The 14,176-nt window shown below is 48.9% G+C and overlaps 31 non-coding genes across 31 annotated transcripts; all 31 read right to left on the reverse strand.

Moving 5' to 3' along the window:
• Positions 1 to 68: 68 nt before the first annotated feature.
• Positions 69 to 179, reverse strand: trnal-caa. Its single transcript has 2 exons — positions 142 to 179; positions 69 to 114 (listed from the first exon to the last, which is right to left on the reverse strand). It is a non-coding gene; the product is annotated as a tRNA-Leu (tRNA).
• Positions 180 to 382: 203 nt separating this feature from the next.
• On the reverse strand, positions 383 to 454 carry trnac-gca. The gene has a single exon. It is a non-coding gene; the product is annotated as a tRNA-Cys (tRNA).
• A 688-nt stretch (positions 455 to 1,142) lies between these two features.
• Positions 1,143 to 1,214, reverse strand: trnac-gca. The gene has a single exon. It is a non-coding gene; the product is annotated as a tRNA-Cys (tRNA).
• A 370-nt stretch (positions 1,215 to 1,584) lies between these two features.
• trnal-caa lies at positions 1,585 to 1,695 on the reverse strand. Its single transcript has 2 exons — positions 1,658 to 1,695; positions 1,585 to 1,630 (listed from the first exon to the last, which is right to left on the reverse strand). It is a non-coding gene; the product is annotated as a tRNA-Leu (tRNA).
• A 190-nt stretch (positions 1,696 to 1,885) lies between these two features.
• trnac-gca lies at positions 1,886 to 1,957 on the reverse strand. The gene has a single exon. It is a non-coding gene; the product is annotated as a tRNA-Cys (tRNA).
• A 688-nt stretch (positions 1,958 to 2,645) lies between these two features.
• trnac-gca lies at positions 2,646 to 2,717 on the reverse strand. Its single transcript has one exon. It is a non-coding gene; the product is annotated as a tRNA-Cys (tRNA).
• A 374-nt stretch (positions 2,718 to 3,091) lies between these two features.
• On the reverse strand, positions 3,092 to 3,202 carry trnal-caa. Its single transcript has 2 exons — positions 3,165 to 3,202; positions 3,092 to 3,137 (listed from the first exon to the last, which is right to left on the reverse strand). It is a non-coding gene; the product is annotated as a tRNA-Leu (tRNA).
• Positions 3,203 to 3,405: 203 nt separating this feature from the next.
• On the reverse strand, positions 3,406 to 3,477 carry trnac-gca. The gene has a single exon. It is a non-coding gene; the product is annotated as a tRNA-Cys (tRNA).
• Positions 3,478 to 4,165: 688 nt separating this feature from the next.
• On the reverse strand, positions 4,166 to 4,237 carry trnac-gca. The gene has a single exon. It is a non-coding gene; the product is annotated as a tRNA-Cys (tRNA).
• A 370-nt stretch (positions 4,238 to 4,607) lies between these two features.
• trnal-caa lies at positions 4,608 to 4,718 on the reverse strand. Its single transcript has 2 exons — positions 4,681 to 4,718; positions 4,608 to 4,653 (listed from the first exon to the last, which is right to left on the reverse strand). It is a non-coding gene; the product is annotated as a tRNA-Leu (tRNA).
• A 203-nt stretch (positions 4,719 to 4,921) lies between these two features.
• Positions 4,922 to 4,993, reverse strand: trnac-gca. Its single transcript has one exon. It is a non-coding gene; the product is annotated as a tRNA-Cys (tRNA).
• A 374-nt stretch (positions 4,994 to 5,367) lies between these two features.
• Positions 5,368 to 5,478, reverse strand: trnal-caa. The gene is made up of 2 exons: positions 5,441 to 5,478; positions 5,368 to 5,413 (listed from the first exon to the last, which is right to left on the reverse strand). It is a non-coding gene; the product is annotated as a tRNA-Leu (tRNA).
• Positions 5,479 to 5,681: 203 nt separating this feature from the next.
• Positions 5,682 to 5,753, reverse strand: trnac-gca. Its single transcript has one exon. It is a non-coding gene; the product is annotated as a tRNA-Cys (tRNA).
• Positions 5,754 to 6,127: 374 nt separating this feature from the next.
• trnal-caa lies at positions 6,128 to 6,238 on the reverse strand. Its single transcript has 2 exons — positions 6,201 to 6,238; positions 6,128 to 6,173 (listed from the first exon to the last, which is right to left on the reverse strand). It is a non-coding gene; the product is annotated as a tRNA-Leu (tRNA).
• Positions 6,239 to 6,882: 644 nt separating this feature from the next.
• Positions 6,883 to 6,993, reverse strand: trnal-caa. The gene is made up of 2 exons: positions 6,956 to 6,993; positions 6,883 to 6,928 (listed from the first exon to the last, which is right to left on the reverse strand). It is a non-coding gene; the product is annotated as a tRNA-Leu (tRNA).
• Positions 6,994 to 7,179: 186 nt separating this feature from the next.
• Positions 7,180 to 7,251, reverse strand: trnac-gca. Its single transcript has one exon. It is a non-coding gene; the product is annotated as a tRNA-Cys (tRNA).
• Positions 7,252 to 7,939: 688 nt separating this feature from the next.
• trnac-gca lies at positions 7,940 to 8,011 on the reverse strand. Its single transcript has one exon. It is a non-coding gene; the product is annotated as a tRNA-Cys (tRNA).
• Positions 8,012 to 8,381: 370 nt separating this feature from the next.
• Positions 8,382 to 8,492, reverse strand: trnal-caa. The gene is made up of 2 exons: positions 8,455 to 8,492; positions 8,382 to 8,427 (listed from the first exon to the last, which is right to left on the reverse strand). It is a non-coding gene; the product is annotated as a tRNA-Leu (tRNA).
• A 203-nt stretch (positions 8,493 to 8,695) lies between these two features.
• Positions 8,696 to 8,767, reverse strand: trnac-gca. The gene has a single exon. It is a non-coding gene; the product is annotated as a tRNA-Cys (tRNA).
• A 374-nt stretch (positions 8,768 to 9,141) lies between these two features.
• On the reverse strand, positions 9,142 to 9,252 carry trnal-caa. Its single transcript has 2 exons — positions 9,215 to 9,252; positions 9,142 to 9,187 (listed from the first exon to the last, which is right to left on the reverse strand). It is a non-coding gene; the product is annotated as a tRNA-Leu (tRNA).
• A 203-nt stretch (positions 9,253 to 9,455) lies between these two features.
• trnac-gca lies at positions 9,456 to 9,527 on the reverse strand. Its single transcript has one exon. It is a non-coding gene; the product is annotated as a tRNA-Cys (tRNA).
• A 374-nt stretch (positions 9,528 to 9,901) lies between these two features.
• On the reverse strand, positions 9,902 to 10,012 carry trnal-caa. Its single transcript has 2 exons — positions 9,975 to 10,012; positions 9,902 to 9,947 (listed from the first exon to the last, which is right to left on the reverse strand). It is a non-coding gene; the product is annotated as a tRNA-Leu (tRNA).
• A 203-nt stretch (positions 10,013 to 10,215) lies between these two features.
• On the reverse strand, positions 10,216 to 10,287 carry trnac-gca. Its single transcript has one exon. It is a non-coding gene; the product is annotated as a tRNA-Cys (tRNA).
• A 688-nt stretch (positions 10,288 to 10,975) lies between these two features.
• Positions 10,976 to 11,047, reverse strand: trnac-gca. Its single transcript has one exon. It is a non-coding gene; the product is annotated as a tRNA-Cys (tRNA).
• A 374-nt stretch (positions 11,048 to 11,421) lies between these two features.
• On the reverse strand, positions 11,422 to 11,532 carry trnal-caa. Its single transcript has 2 exons — positions 11,495 to 11,532; positions 11,422 to 11,467 (listed from the first exon to the last, which is right to left on the reverse strand). It is a non-coding gene; the product is annotated as a tRNA-Leu (tRNA).
• A 203-nt stretch (positions 11,533 to 11,735) lies between these two features.
• On the reverse strand, positions 11,736 to 11,807 carry trnac-gca. Its single transcript has one exon. It is a non-coding gene; the product is annotated as a tRNA-Cys (tRNA).
• Positions 11,808 to 12,181: 374 nt separating this feature from the next.
• trnal-caa lies at positions 12,182 to 12,292 on the reverse strand. The gene is made up of 2 exons: positions 12,255 to 12,292; positions 12,182 to 12,227 (listed from the first exon to the last, which is right to left on the reverse strand). It is a non-coding gene; the product is annotated as a tRNA-Leu (tRNA).
• Positions 12,293 to 12,482: 190 nt separating this feature from the next.
• Positions 12,483 to 12,554, reverse strand: trnac-gca. Its single transcript has one exon. It is a non-coding gene; the product is annotated as a tRNA-Cys (tRNA).
• Positions 12,555 to 12,928: 374 nt separating this feature from the next.
• Positions 12,929 to 13,039, reverse strand: trnal-caa. The gene is made up of 2 exons: positions 13,002 to 13,039; positions 12,929 to 12,974 (listed from the first exon to the last, which is right to left on the reverse strand). It is a non-coding gene; the product is annotated as a tRNA-Leu (tRNA).
• A 203-nt stretch (positions 13,040 to 13,242) lies between these two features.
• Positions 13,243 to 13,314, reverse strand: trnac-gca. Its single transcript has one exon. It is a non-coding gene; the product is annotated as a tRNA-Cys (tRNA).
• Positions 13,315 to 14,002: 688 nt separating this feature from the next.
• trnac-gca lies at positions 14,003 to 14,074 on the reverse strand. The gene has a single exon. It is a non-coding gene; the product is annotated as a tRNA-Cys (tRNA).
• Between the last annotated feature and the right edge of the window lie 102 nt (positions 14,075 to 14,176).

Raw genomic sequence — 14,176 nt, forward strand, 5'->3', positions numbered from 1 at the left:
GACGTCTTTTCTCGCACAACCACTTCCCTGCGATGGGTCTGTCCATTGCCACTTCAAATAAAAGCCTATGTCAGAAGTGGGATTCGAACCCACACCTCCATTCGGAGACCAGAAATCCCTTGCCTGAGGAAGGCACGTCGCCTTGAATCTGGCGCCTTAGACCGCTCGGCCATCCTGACTGGCAGAGCTAAAGTGAGACGAGCTGCTCGAAGCTTGTGTTTTTTGCGGAAAAGACTGAGGAGACACATTTTCAGCAGTCCTTTCATTTTCAGTTGAAGCATTTGCTTTCAGGTCACGGAGTGACCAGTTTACCAGGCTGTCACAAAAACGGCGAAACAGTTAGGCAAACGCATTTGCGCACGCCAGCTTTTGTGCATGTTTGAGGGGGCACCAGGATTTGAACCTGGGACCTCTTGATCTGCAGTCAAATGCTCTACCACTGAGCTATACCCCCTGCACAGCAAGGTGGACCAGACTGTTGCTTATTTTGTATCACACTGCGGCTGAAACGCCCTCAACACTGCTGAACTCAAGCATTTCTTTTACCTGTCTGACTGTCTTCACTCTCTGGAGTGGCAAAGGCACCGCTCTCAACTGAATGCAATTAAACCTTGTGCCAAAATTTTGGGTGGTAGCAAAAATAGTCAGGTCTGTAGTAAAAGAGCAGATTTCATTGTGTTCTGTTGAGTAAAATCAGCTAATCTTCCATGGAGGACTTGGTGTTGGAAAATAGCCAGTCAGCCTCACCGGTGTCCATTTTGACGTCTTTTCTCGCACAACCACTTCCCTGCGATGGGTCTGTCCATTGCCACTTCAAATAAAAGCCTATGTCAGAAGTGGGATTCGAACCCAAGCCTCCATTCGGAGACCAGAAATCCCTTGCCTGAGGAAGGCACTTCGCCTTGAGTCTGGCGCCTTAGACCGCTCGGCCATCCTGACTGGCAGAGCTAAAGTGAGACGAGCTGCTCGAAGCTTGTGTTTTTTGCGGAAAAGACTGAGGAGACACATTTTCAGCAGTCCTTTCATTTTCAGTTGAAGCATTTGCTTTCAGGTCACGGAGTGACCAGTTTACCAGGCTGACACAAAAACGGCAAAACAGTTAGGCAAACGCACTTAAGCACGCCAGCTTGCGTGCATGTTTGAGGGGGCACCAGGATTTGAACCTGGGACCTCTTGATCTGCAGTCAAATGCTCTACCACTGAGCTATACCCCCTGCACAGCAAGGTGGACCAGACTGTTGCTTATTTTGTATCACACTGCGGCTGAAACGCCCTCAACACTGCTGAACTCAAGCATTTCTTTTACCTGTCTGACTGTCTTCACTCTCTGGAGTGGCAAAGGCACCGCTCTCAACTGAATGCAATTTAACCTTGTGCCAGAATTTTGGGTGGTAGCAAAAATAGTCAGGTCAGTAGTAAAAGAGCAGATTTCATTGTGTTCCGTTGAGTAAAATCAGCTAATCTTCCATGGAGGACTTGGTGTTGGGGTCCAGTCAGCCTCACCGGTGTCCATTTTGACGTCTTTTCTCGCACAACCACTTCCCTGCGATGGGTCTGTCCATTGCCACTTCAAATAAAAGCCTATGTCAGAAGTGGGATTCGAACCCACGCCTCCATTCGGAGACCAGAAATCCCTTGCCTGAGGAAGGCCCTTCGCCTTGAGTCTGGCGCCTTAGACCGCTCGGCCATCCTGACTGGCAGAGCTAAAGTGAGACGAGCTGCTCGAAGCTTGTGTTTTTTGCGGAGGAGACTGAGGAGACACATTTTCAGCAGTCCTTTCATTTTCAGTTGAAGCATTTGCTTTCAGGTCACGGAGTGACCAGTTTACCAGGCTGACACAAAAACAGCAAACGCATTTGCGCACGCCAGCTTGCGTGCATGTTTGAGGGGGCACCAGGATTTGAACCTGGGACCTCTTGATCTGCAGTCAAATGCTCTACCACTGAGCTATACCCCCTGCACAGCAAGGTGGACCAGACTGTTGCTTATTTTGTATCACACTGCGGCTGAAACGCCCTCAACACTGCTGAACTCAAGCATTTCTTTTACCTGTCTGACTGTCTTCACTCTCTGGAGTGGCAAAGGCAACGCTCTCAACTGAATGCAATTACACCTTGTGCCAGAATTTTGGGTGGTAGCAAAAATAGTCAGGTCTGTAGTAAAAGAGCAGATTTCATTGTGTTCCGTTGAGTAAAATCAGCTAATCTTCCATGGAGGACTTGGTGTTGGAAAATAGCCAGTCAGCCTCACCGGTGTCCATTTTGACGTCTTTTCTCGCATAACCACTTCCCTGCGATGGGTCTGTCCATTGCCACTTCAAATAAAAGCCTATGTCAGAAGTGGGATTCGAACCCAGGCCTCCATTCGGAGACCAGAAATCCCTTACCTGAGGAAGGCACTTCGCCTTGAGTCTGGCGCCTTAGACCGCTCGGCCATCCTGACTGGCAGAGCTAAAGTGAGACGAGCTGCTCGAAGCTTGTGTTTTTTGCGGAGGAGACTGAGGAGACACATTTTCAGCAGTCCTTTCATTTTCAGTTGAAGCATTTGCTTTCAGGTCACGGAGTGACCAGTTTACCAGGCTGTCACAAAATCGGCAAAACAGTTAGGCAAACGCATTTGCGCAGGCCAGTTTGCGTGCATGTTTGAGGGGGCACCAGGATTTGAACCTGGGACCTCTTGATCTGCAGTCAAATGCTCTACCACTGAGCTATACCCCCTGCACAGCGAGGTGGACCAGACTGTTGCTTATTTTGTATCACACTGCGGCTGAAACGCCCTCAACACTGCTGAAATCAAGCATTTCTTTTACCTGTCTGACTGTCTTCACTCTCTGGAGTGGCAAAGGCACCGCTCTCAACTGAATGCAATTAAACCTTGTGCCAAAATTTTGGGTGGTAGCAAAAATAGTCAGGTCTGTAGTAAATGAGCAGATTTCATTGTGTTCCGTTGAGTAAAATCAGCTAATCTTCCATGGAGGACTTGGTGTTGGAAAATAGCCAGTCAGCCTCAACGGTGTCCATTTTGACGTCTTTTCTCGCACAACCACTTCCCTGCGATGGGTCTGTCCATTGCCACTTCAAATAAAAGCCTATGTCAGAAGTGGGATTCGAACCCACACCTCCATTCGGAGACCAGAAATCCCTTGCCTGAGGAAGGCACGTCGCCTTGAGTCTGGCGCCTTAGACCGCTCGGCCATCCTGACTGGCAGAGCTAAAGTGAGACGAGCTGCTCGAAGCTTGTGTTTTTTGCGGAAAAGACTGAGGAGACACATTTTCAGCAGTCCTTTCATTTTCAGTTGAAGCATTTGCTTTCAGGTCACGGAGTGACCAGTTTACCAGGCTGTCACAAAAACGGCGAAACAGTTAGGCAAACGCATTTGCGCACGCCAGCTTGCGTGCATGTTTGAGGGGGCACCAGGATTTGAACCTGGGACCTCTTGATCTGCAGTCAAATGCTCTACCACTGAGCTATACCCCCTGCACAGCGAGGTGGACCAGACTGTTGCTTATTTTGTATCACACTGCGGCTGAAACGCCCTCAACACTGCTGAACTCAAGCATTTCTTTTACCTGTCTGACTGTCTTCACTCTCTGGAGTGGCAAAGGCACCGCTCTCAACTGAATGCAATTAAACCTTGTGCCAAAATTTTGGGTGGTAGCAAAAATAGTCAGGTCTGTAGTAAAAGAGCAGATTTCATTGTGTTCTGTTGAGTAAAATCAGCTAATCTTCCATGGAGGACTTGGTGTTGGAAAATAGCCAGTCAGCCTCACCGGTGTCCATTTTGACGTCTTTTCTCGCACAACCACTTCCCTGCGATGGGTCTGTCCATTGCCACTTCAAATAAAAGCCTATGTCAGAAGTGGGATTCGAACCCAAGCCTCCATTCGGAGACCAGAAATCCCTTCTCTGAGGAAGGCACTTCGCCTTGAGTCTGGCGCCTTAGACCGCTCGGCCATCCTGACTGGCAGAGCTAAAGTGAGACGAGCTGCTCGAAGCTTGTGTTTTTTGCGGAAAAGACTGAGGAGACACATTTTCAGCAGTCCTTTCATTTTCAGTTGAAGCATTTGCTTTCAGGTCACGGAGTGACCAGTTTACCAGGCTGACACAAAAACGGCAAAACAGTTAGGCAAACGCACTTAAGCACGCCAGCTTGCGTGCATGTTTGAGGGGGCACCAGGATTTGAACCTGGGACCTCTTGATCTGCAGTCAAATGCTCTACCACTGAGCTATACCCCCTGCACAGCAAGGTGGACCAGACTGTTGCTTATTTTGTATCACACTGCGGCTGAAACGCCCTCAACACTGCTGAACTCAAGCATTTCTTTTACCTGTCTGACTGTCTTCACTCTCTGGAGTGGCAAAGGCACCGCTCTCAACTGAATGCAATTTAACCTTGTGCCAGAATTTTGGGTGGTAGCAAAAATAGTCAGGTCAGTAGTAAAAGAGCAGATTTCATTGTGTTCCGTTGAGTAAAATCAGCTAATCTTCCATGGAGGACTTGGTGTTGGGGTCCAGTCAGCCTCACCGGTGTCCATTTTGACGTCTTTTCTCGCACAACCACTTCCCTGCGATGGGTCTGTCCATTGCCACTTCAAATAAAAGCCTATGTCAGAAGTGGGATTCGAACCCACGCCTCCATTCGGAGACCAGAAATCCCTTGCCTGGGGAAGGCACTTCGCCTTGAGTCTGGCGCCTTAGACCGCTCGGCCATCCTGACTGGCAGAGCTAAAGTGAGACGAGCTGCTCGAAGCTTGTGTTTTTTGCGGAGGAGACTGAGGAGACACATTTTCAGCAGTCCTTTCATTTTCAGTTGAAGCATTTGCTTTCAGGTCACGGAGTGACCAGTTTACCAGGCTGTCACAAAAACGGCAAAGCAGTTAGGCAAACGCATTTGCGCAGGCCAGTTTGCGTGCATGTTTGAGGGGGCACCAGGATTTGAACCTGGGACCTCTTGATCTGCAGTCAAATGCTCTACCACTGAGCTATACCCCCTGCACAGCAAGGTGGACCAGACTGTTGCTTATTTTGTATCACACTGCGGCTGAAACGCCCTCAACACTGCTGAACTCAAGCATTTCTTTTACCTGTCTGACTGTCTTCACTCTCTGGAGTGGCAAAGGCAACGCTCTCAACTGAATGCAATTACACCTTGTGCCAGAATTTTGGGTGGTAGCAAAAATAGTCAGGTCTGTAGTAAAAGAGCAGATTTCATTGTGTTCCGTTGAGTAAAATCAGCTAATCTTCCATGGAGGACTTGGTGTTGGAAAATAGCCAGTCAGCCTCACCGGTGTCCATTTTGACGTCTTTTCTCGCATAACCACTTCCCTGCGATGGGTCTGTCCATTGCCACTTCAAATAAAAGCCTATGTCAGAAGTGGGATTCGAACCCACGCCTCCATTCGGAGACCAGAAATCCCTTGCCTGAGGAAGGCACTTCGCCTTGAGTCTGGCGCCTTAGACCGCTCGGCCATCCTGACTGGCAGAGCTAAAGTGAGACGAGCTGCTCGAAGCTTGTGTTTTTTGCGGAGGAGACTGAGGAGACACATTTTCAGCAGTCCTTTCATTTTCAGTTGAAGCATTTGCTTTCAGGTCACGGAGTGACCAGTTTACCAGGCTGTCACAAAATCGGCAAAACAGTTAGGCAAACGCATTTGCGCAGGCCAGTTTGCGTGCATGTTTGAGGGGGCACCAGGATTTGAACCTGGGACCTCTTGATCTGCAGTCAAATGCTCTACCACTGAGCTATACCCCCTGCACAGCGAGGTGGACCAGACTGTTGCTTATTTTGTATCACACTGCGGCTGAAACGCCCTCAACACTGCTGAACTCAAGCATTTCTTTTACCTGTCTGACTGTCTTCACTCTCTGGAGTGGCAAAGGCACCGCTCTCAACTGAATGCAATTAAACCTTGTGCCAAAATTTTGGGTGGTAGCAAAAATAGTCAGGTCTGTAGTAAATGAGCAGATTTCATTGTGTTCCGTTGAGTAAAATCAGCTAATCTTCCATGGAGGAATTGGTGTTGGAAAATAGCCAGTCAGCCTCAACGGTGTCCATTTTGACGTCTTTTCTCGCACAACCACTTCCCTGCGATGGCTCTGTCCATTGCCACTTCAAATAAAAGCCTATGTCAGAAGTGGGATTCGAACCCACGCCTCCATTCGGAGACCAGAAATCCCTTGCCTGGGGAAGGCACTTCGCCTTGAGTCTGGCGCCTTAGACCGCTCGGCCATCCTGACTGGCAGAGCTAAAGTGAGACGAGCTGCTCGAAGCTTGTGTTTTTTGCGGAGGAGACTGAGGAGACACATTTTCAGCAGTCCTTTCATTTTCAGTTGAAGCATTTGCTTTCAGGTCACGGAGTGACCAGTTTACCAGGCTGTCACAAAAACGGCAAAGCAGTTAGGCAAACGCATTTGCGCAGGCCAGTTTGCGTGCATGTTTGAGGGGGCACCAGGATTTGAACCTGGAACCTCTTGATCTGCAGTCAAATGCTCTACCACTGAGCTATACCCCCTGCACAGCAAGGTGGACCAGACTGTTGCTTATTTTGTATCAAACTGCGGCTGAAACGCCCTCAACACTGCTGAACTCAAGCATTTCTTTTACCTGTCTGACTGTCTTCACTCTCTGGAGGCAAAGGCACCGCTCTCAACTGAATGCAATTACACCTTGTGCCAGAATTTTGGGTGGTAGCAAAAATAGTCAGGTTTGTAGTAAAAGAGATTTCATTGTGTTCCGTTGAGTAAAATCAGCTAATCTTCCATGGAGGACTTGGTGTTGGAAAATAGCCAGTCAGCCTCAACGGTGTCCATTTTGACGTCTTTTCTCGCACAACCATTTCCCTGCGATGGGTCTGTCCATTGCCACTTCAAGTAAAAGCCTATGTCAGAAGTGGGATTCGAACCCACGCCTCCATTCGGAGACCAGAAATCCCTTGCCTGAGGAAGGCCCTTCGCCTTGAGTCTGGCGCCTTAGACCGCTCGGCCATCCTGACTGGCAGAGCTAAAGTGAGACGAGCTGCTCGAAGCTTGTGTTTTTTGCGGAGGAGACTGAGGAGCGACATTTTCAGCAGTCCTTTCATTTTCAGTTGAAGCATTTGCTTTCAGGTCACGGAGTGACCAGTTTACCAGGCTGACACAAAAACGGCAAACGCATTTGCGCACGCCAGCTTGCATGTTTGAGGGGGCACCAGGATTTGAACCTGGGACCTCTTGATCTGCAGTCAAATGCTCTACCACTGAGCTATACCCCCTGCACAGCAAGGTGGACCAGACTGTTGCTTATTTTGTATCACACTGCGGCTGAAACGCCCTCAACACTGCTGAACTCAAGCATTTCTTTTACCTGTCTGACTGTCTTCACTCTCTGGAGTGGCAAAGGCAACGCTCTCAACTGAATGCAATTACACCTTGTGCCAGAATTTTGGGTGGTAGCAAAAATAGTCAGGTCTGTAGTAAAAGAGCAGATTTCATTGTGTTCCGTTGAGTAAAATCAGCTAATCTTCCATGGAGGACTTGGTGTTGGAAAATAGCCAGTCAGCCTCACCGGTGTCCATTTTGACGTCTTTTCTCGCATAACCACTTCCCTGCGATGGGTCTGTCCATTGCCACTTCAAATAAAAGCCTATGTCAGAAGTGGGATTCGAACCCAGGCCTCCATTCGGAGACCAGAAATCCCTTACCTGAGGAAGGCACTTCGCCTTGAGTCTGGCGCCTTACACCGCTCGGCCATCCTGACTGGCAGAGCTAAAGTGAGACGAGCTGCTCGAAGCTTGTGTTTTTTGCGGAGGAGACTGAGGAGACACATTTTCAGCAGTCCTTTCATTTTCAGTTGAAGCATTTGCTTTCAGGTCACGGAGTGACCAGTTTACCAGGCTGTCACAAAATCGGCAAAACAGTTAGGCAAACGCATTTGCGCAGGCCAGTTTGCGTGCATGTTTGAGGGGGCACCAGGATTTGAACCTGGGACCTCTTGATCTGCAGTCAAATGCTCTACCACTGAGCTATACCCCCTGCACAGCGAGGTGGACCAGACTGTTGCTTATTTTGTATCACACTGCGGCTGAAACGCCCTCAACACTGCTGAACTCAAGCATTTCTTTTACCTGTCTGACTGTCTTCACTCTCTGGAGTGGCAAAGGCACCGCTCTCAACTGAATGCAATTTAACCTTGTGCCAGAATTTTGGGTGGTAGCAAAAATAGTCAGGTCAGTAGTAAAAGAGCAGATTTCATTGTGTTCCGTTGAGTAAAATCAGCTAATCTTCCATGGAGGACTTGGTGTTGGGGTCCAGTCAGCCTCACCGGTGTCCATTTTGACGTCTTTTCTCGCACAACCACTTCCCTGCGATGGGTCTGTCCATTGCCACTTCAAATAAAAGCCTATGTCAGAAGTGGGATTCGAACCCACGCCTCCATTCGGAGACCAGAAATCCCTTGCCTGGGGAAGGCACTTCGCCTTGAGTCTGGCGCCTTAGACCGCTCGGCCATCCTGACTGGCAGAGCTAAAGTGAGACGAGCTGCTCGAAGCTTGTGTTTTTTGCGGAGGAGACTGAGGAGACACATTTTCAGCAGTCCTTTCATTTTCAGTTGAAGCATTTGCTTTCAGGTCACGGAGTGACCAGTTTACCAGGCTGTCACAAAAACGGCAAAGCAGTTAGGCAAACGCATTTGCGCAGGCCAGTTTGCGTGCATGTTTGAGGGGGCACCAGGATTTGAACCTGGGACCTCTTGATCTGCAGTCAAATGCTCTACCACTGAGCTATACCCCCTGCACAGCAAGGTGGACCAGACTGTTGCTTATTTTGTATCACACTGCGGCTGAAACGCCCTCAACACTGCTGAACTCAAGCATTTCTTTTACCTGTCTGACTGTCTTCACTCTCTGGAGTGGCAAAGGCAACGCTCTCAACTGAATGCAATTACACCTTGTGCCAGAATTTTGGGTGGTAGCAAAAATAGTCAGGTCTGTAGTAAAAGAGCAGATTTCATTGTGTTCCGTTGAGTAAAATCAGCTAATCTTCCATGGAGGACTTGGTGTTGGAAAATAGCCAGTCAGCCTCACCGGTGTCCATTTTGACGTCTTTTCTCGCATAACCACTTCCCTGCGATGGGTCTGTCCATTGCCACTTCAAATAAAAGCCTATGTCAGAAGTGGGATTCGAACCCACGCCTCCATTCGGAGACCAGAAATCCCTTGCCTGAGGAAGGCACTTCGCCTTGAGTCTGGCGCCTTAGACCGCTCGGCCATCCTGACTGGCAGAGCTAAAGTGAGACGAGCTGCTCGAAGCTTGTGTTTTTTGCGGAGGAGACTGAGGAGACACATTTTCAGCAGTCCTTTCATTTTCAGTTGAAGCATTTGCTTTCAGGTCACGGAGTGACCAGTTTACCAGGCTGTCACAAAATCGGCAAAACAGTTAGGCAAACGCATTTGCGCAGGCCAGTTTGCGTGCATGTTTGAGGGGGCACCAGGATTTGAACCTGGGACCTCTTGATCTGCAGTCAAATGCTCTACCACTGAGCTATACCCCCTGCACAGCGAGGTGGACCAGACTGTTGCTTATTTTGTATCACACTGCGGCTGAAACGCCCTCAACACTGCTGAACTCAAGCATTTCTTTTTCCTGTCTGACTGTCTTCACTCTCTGGAGTGGCAAAGGCACCGCTCTCAACTGAATGCAATTAAACCTTGTGCCAAAATTTTGGGTGGTAGCAAAAATAGTCAGGTCTGTAGTAAATGAGCAGATTTCATTGTGTTCCGTTGAGTAAAATCAGCTAATCTTCCATGGAGGACTTGGTGTTGGAAAATAGCCAGTCAGCCTCACCGGTGTCCATTTTGACGTCTTTTCTCGCACAACCACTTCCCTGCGATGGGTCTGTCCATTGCCACTTCAAATAAAAGCCTATGTCAGAAGTGGGATTCGAACCCACACCTCCATTCGGAGACCAGAAATCCCTTGCCTGAGGAAGGCACGTCGCCTTGAGTCTGGCGCCTTAGACCGCTCGGCCATCCTGACTGGCAGAGCTAAAGTGAGACGAGCTGCTCGAAGCTTGTGTTTTTTGCGGAAAAGACTGAGGAGACACATTTTCAGCAGTCCTTTCATTTTCAGTTGAAGCATTTGCTTTCAGGTCACGGAGTGACCAGTTTACCAGGCTGTCACAAAAACGGCGAAACAGTTAGGCAAACGCATTTGCGCACGCCAGCTTGCGTGCATGTTTGAGGGGGCACCAGGATTTGAACCTGGGACCTCTTGATCTGCAGTCAAATGCTCTACCACTGAGCTATACCCCCTGCACAGCAAGGTGGACCAGACTGTTGCTTATTTTGTATCACACTGCGGCTGAAACGCCCTCAACACTGCTGAACTCAAGCATTTCTTTTACCTGTCTGACTGTCTTCACTCTCTGGAGTGGCAAAGGCACCGCTCTCAACTGAATGCAATTAAACCTTGTGCCAAAATTTTGGGTGGTAGCAAAAATAGTCAGGTCTGTAGTAAAAGAGCAGATTTCATTGTGTTCTGTTGAGTAAAATCAGCTAATCTTCCATGGAGGACTTGGTGTTGGAAAATAGCCAGTCAGCCTCACCGGTGTCCATTTTGACGTCTTTTCTCGCACAACCACTTCCCTGCGATGGGTCTGTCCATTGCCACTTCAAATAAAAGCCTATGTCAGAAGTGGGATTCGAACCCAAGCCTCCATTCAGAGACCAGAAATCCCTTGCCTGAGGAAGGCACTTCGCCTTGAGTCTGGCGCCTTAGACCGCTCGGCCATCCTGACTGGCAGAGCTAAAGTGAGACGAGCTGCTCGAAGCTTGTGTTTTTTGCGGAAAAGACTGAGGAGACACATTTTCAGCAGTCCTTTCATTTTCAGTTGAAGCATTTGCTTTCAGGTCACGGAGTGACCAGTTTACCAGGCTGACACAAAAACGGCAAAACAGTTAGGCAAACGCACTTAAGCACGCCAGCTTGCGTGCATGTTTGAGGGGGCACCAGGATTTGAACCTGGGACCTCTTGATCTGCAGTCAAATGCTCTACCACTGAGCTATACCCCCTGCACAGCAAGGTGGACCAGACTGTTGCTTATTTTGTATCACACTGCGGCTGAAACGCCCTCAACACTGCTGAACTCAAGCATTTCTTTTACCTGTCTGACTGTCTTCACTCTCTGGAGTGGCAAAGGCACCGCTCTCAACTGAATGCAATTTAACCTTGTGCCAGAATTTTGGGTGGTAGCAAAAATAGTCAGGTCAGTAGTAAAAGAGCAGATTTCATTGTGTTCCGTTGAGTAAAATCAGCTAATCTTCCATGGAGGACTTGGTGTTGGAAAATAGCCAGTCAGCCTCAACGGTGTCCATTTTGACGTCTTTTCTCGCACAACCATTTCCCTGCGATGGGTCTGTCCATTGCCACTTCAAGTAAAAGCCTATGTCAGAAGTGGGATTCGAACCCACGCCTCCATTCGGAGACCAGAAATCCCTTGCCTGAGGAAGGCCCTTCGCCTTGAGTCTGGCGCCTTAGACCGCTCGGCCATCCTGACTGGCAGAGCTAAAGTGAGACGAGCTGCTCGAAGCTTGTGTTTTTTGCGGAAAAGACTGAGGAGACACATTTTCAGCAGTCCTTTCATTTTCAGTTGAAGCATTTGCTTTCAGGTCACGGAGTGACCAGTTTACCAGGCTGTCACAAAAACGGCGAAACAGTTAGGCAAACGCATTTGCGCACGCCAGCTTGCGTGCATGTTTGAGGGGGCACCAGGATTTGAACCTGGGACCTCTTGATCTGCAGTCAAATGCTCTACCACTGAGCTATACCCCCTGCACAGCGAGGTGGACCAGACTGTTGCTTATTTTGTATCACACTGCGGCTGAAACGCCCTCAACACTGCTGAACTCAAGCATTTCTTTTACCTGTCTGACTGTCTTCACTCTCTGGAGTGGCAAAGGCACCGCTCTCAACTGAATGCAATTAAACCTTGTGCCAAAATTTTGGGTGGTAGCAAAAATAGTCAGGTCTGTAGTAAAAGACCAGATTTCATTGTGTTCTGTTGAGTAAAATCAGCTAATCTTCCATGGAGGACTTGGTGTTGGAAAATAGCCAGTCAGCCTCACCGGTGTCCATTTTGACGTCTTTTCTCGCACAACCACTTCCCTGCGATGGGTCTGTCCATTGCCACTTCAAATAAAAGCCTATGTCAGAAGTGGGATTCGAACCCACGCCTCCATTCGGAGACCAGAAATCCCTTGCCTGAGGAAGGCCCTTCGCCTTGAGTCTGGCGCCTTAGACCGCTCGGCCATCCTGACTGGCAGAGCTAAAGTGAGACGAGCTGCTCGAAGCTTGTGTTTTTTGCGGAGGAGACTGAGGAGACACATTTTCAGCAGTCCTTTCATTTTCAGTTGAAGCATTTGCTTTCAGGTCACGGAGTGACCAGTTTACCAGGCTGACACAAAAACAGCAAACGCATTTGCGCACGCCAGCTTGCGTGCATGTTTGAGGGGGCACCAGGATTTGAACCTGGGACCTCTTGATCTGCAGTCAAATGCTCTACCACTGAGCTATACCCCCTGCACAGCAAGGTGGACCAGACTGTTGCTTATTTTGTATCACACTGCGGCTGAAACGCCCTCAACACTGCTGAACTCAAGCATTTCTTTTACCTGTCTGACTGTCTTCACTCTCTGGAGTGGCAAAGGCAACGCTCTCAACTGAATGCAATTACACCTTGTGCCAGAATTTTGGGTGGTAGCAAAAATAGTCAGGTCTGTAGTAAAAGAGCAGATTTCATTGTGTTCCGTTGAGTAAAATCAGCTAATCTTCCATGGAGGACTTGGTGTTGGAAAATAGCCAGTCAGCCTCACCGGTGTCCATTTTGACTTCTTTTCTCGCATAACCACTTCCCTGCGATGGGTCTGTCCATTGCCACTTCAAATAAAAGCCTATGTCAGAAGTGGGATTCGAACCCACGCCTCCATTCGGAGACCAGAAATCCCTTGCCTGAGGAAGGCACTTCGCCTTGAGTCTGGCGCCTTAGACCGCTCGGCCATCCTGACTGGCAGAGCGAAAGTGAGACGAGCTGCTCGAAGCTTGTGTTTTTTGCGGAGGAGACTGAGGAGACACATTTTCAGCAGTCCTTTCATTTTCAGTTGAATCATTTGCTTTCAGGTCACGGAGTGACCAGTTTACCAGGCTGTCACAAAAACGGCGAAACAGTTAGGCAAACGCATTTGCGCACGCCAGCTTGCGTGCATGTTTGAGGGGGCACCAGGATTTGAACCTGGGACCTCTTGATCTGCAGTCAAATGCTCTACCACTGAGCTATACCCCCTGCACAGCGAGGTCGACCAGACTGTTGCTTATTTTGTATCACACTGCGGCTGAAACGCCCTCAACACTGCTGAACTCAAGCATTTCTTTTACCTGTCTGACTGTCTTCACTCTCTGGAGTGGCAAAGGCACCGCTCTCAACTGAATGCAATTAAACCTTGTGCCAAAATTTTGGGTGGTAGCAAAAATAGTCAGGTCTGTAGTAAAAGAGCAGATTTCATTGTGTTCTGTTGAGTAAAATCAGCTAATCTTCCATGGAGGACTTGGTGTTGGAAAATAGCCAGTCAGCCTCACCGGTGTCCATTTTGACGTCTTTTCTCGCACAACCACTTCCCTGCGATGGGTCTGTCCATTGCCACTTCAAATAAAAGCCTATGTCAGAAGTGGGATTCGAACCCAAGCCTCCATTCGGAGACCAGAAATCCCTTGCCTGAGGAAGGCACTTCGCCTTGAGTCTGGCGCCTTAGACCGCTCGGCCATCCTGACTGGCAGAGCTAAAGTGAGACGAGCTGCTCGAAGCTTGTGTTTTTTGCGGAAAAGACTGAGGAGACACATTTTCAGCAGTCCTTTCATTTTCAGTTGAAGCATTTGCTTTCAGGTCACGGAGTGACCAGTTTACCAGGCTGACACAAAAACGGCAAAACAGTTAGGCAAACGCACTTAAGCACGCCAGCTTGCGTGCATGTTTGAGGGGGCACCAGGATTTGAACCTGGGACCTCTTGATCTGCAGTCAAATGCTCTACCACTGAGCTATACCCCCTGCACAGCAAGGTGGACCAGACTGTTGCTTATTTTGTATCACACTGCGGCTGAAACGCCCTCAACACTGCTGAACTCAAGCATTTCTTTTACCTGTCTGACT

This window comes from Alosa sapidissima, chromosome 8 (genome assembly GCF_018492685.1).
Source record: "Alosa sapidissima isolate fAloSap1 chromosome 8, fAloSap1.pri, whole genome shotgun sequence".
Taxonomy (NCBI): domain Eukaryota; kingdom Metazoa; phylum Chordata; class Actinopteri; order Clupeiformes; family Clupeidae; genus Alosa; species Alosa sapidissima.